This window comes from Dromiciops gliroides, chromosome 3, assembly GCF_019393635.1.
Source record: "Dromiciops gliroides isolate mDroGli1 chromosome 3, mDroGli1.pri, whole genome shotgun sequence".
NCBI classification, from domain to species: Eukaryota; Metazoa; Chordata; class Mammalia; order Microbiotheria; family Microbiotheriidae; genus Dromiciops; species Dromiciops gliroides.
In genome coordinates, this window is record NC_057863.1 from 214,152,850 (window position 1) to 214,154,716 (window position 1,867).

Sequence of the window (1,867 nt, forward strand, 5' to 3'; positions counted from 1 at the left end):
AGGATTAGATGGTAGATTGTAAGCTCACCATGTGCACAAGGGCAGCCCCCCTCAAAACTCCCATAAAAATCCAACTCATGAGCCCATTAGCACACTCCTCATCCCTTGCATGGGATTTTCCATTCTCATGAGAATGTAATAAATCTGCCTCTGCTTGCCTTGGTGGTCTCCTCAAATTTTTTGGGTAAACTGAGGCAATTTTGTCCCAAACATGACTAATTATATAAAGTAGTTTAATGGAAAAAATTTTGAAAACCCAATAAACTATGCATTTCTGAGGGCGTTGTATAGAAAAGGATGATAAATCAAATAGGGGTGGAAGATGAATCTTAATGCTATTTTTATGAGCCTATTTTGTATATTTCCAGGGTGCATGTATTACAATAGAGGCCTCTCATGTTGAAATACCATCCATACTCAGCATTGGAACACACACATATGTATAAATCTTATGGGCAATGATACCACACACATACACATACATACATATATATATATATATACATATATATACATGCCAATAGTAAAGAAATCATGTTTAATATACATCTTTTCTTTCTAAAACACCAGGAATCCATTTTGGTTATAATGTATCTGAAACAAAGTGGCCCTATAAACATTTTAATCTTTTGAAATGAGCTCTAAAAACTCAAAATCACTAAAGATGCTTCTTTCAATGGGTCTATACCTTAGGAAAGTACATAGTCATCTCTCCATTTGAGTTACTTTAAAAAAATTAAAAACTCCAGACAACCACACCAGGTATGTTGGTGTGAAAAACAGCATGTGAAGCAGTCTGAAAAAGAAAAACAAAAATGTATTTGGGGAAAGGAAGAGAGCACATAGTTAAGGCATCTTAAAAAAATACATGTCTTTGGTTTACTGAAATATTTTTTATACTGTTAAAAACAGGAAATATTTCTAAGTATCTGAACAATATGAAAACTGCCCGAATACAGGGTGTGTGCCAATTCAGACCATTTCAATGTGTCTATCCAACACAGAAGTCTTCTCCCTGTGAAAATGTGTATGTGCATGTTTATCTTAAAGGAGATGGTAATCCTGAAGGCTGTGCAGAAGTTACATGTGAAGAATTGTGGTCTAGAAGGGTTGGAACCATGGAATTTCCATTGGTTGGTGAGCAGCCCAACCTCAGTTTTTCCAAATATTCAGCATGTCCAGGTTTATAACTCTGAAAACCTTTAAGGGCATCTTCAACCTTGAACCATTCTCTCTTCTTTCCTATATCAAGAGAATGCTGCCAGTCTTCGAATTCCAACATGAACACAAGCGTGATGCTTGCAGTCTTGATTCTGCTCCAAAATCCTCAGAAGTCTGCCTAATTTTCCTCTGAACACCAGCTTCTTCAGACACCTCTCTTGCTGCAGCTCCAACTGGCTCTTCCTCAGTCTCCATTCCTCCACCAGGAACAATGCATTGATCTGGTACCTGCTGGTCACTAACAGTACCTCAACCTCCTGATCCCTGTGGAAGGACAGGCAAGAAGGAAGGAGGGAAAGAGGAGAAGGAAGGAAGGAAGGAAGGAAGGAAGGAAGGAAGGAAGGAAGGAAGGAAGGAAGGAAGGAAAGAAGGGTCATGATGAATATATAAACCACTTGGATCTGATGAAGCTGTCTTATTATCCAAAACCTTGGATTAATAAATCCAAATGCCTTCCACTTGAACCCAGACAATGCATGAGTGTCAGGCAAACCCCAGTTATGGGATTGTTACATATCATTTGCTTCTCCCAAAATGTCTGAAATGTTTATAGCTAACAGATGAGCTCCTATCTACCGACTTCTTTCCCTAGGATAATTGATAGATTTTATGGCTCTCTAATGAATACCTTTGTCTGCTGGAACCA

General features: G+C 38.3%; 1 pseudogene; it reads right to left on the reverse strand.

The window, feature by feature from the left end:
• Positions 1 to 1,039: 1,039 nt before the first annotated feature.
• LOC122751089 lies at positions 1,040 to 1,499 on the reverse strand (annotated as a pseudogene).
• Between the last annotated feature and the right edge of the window lie 368 nt (positions 1,500 to 1,867).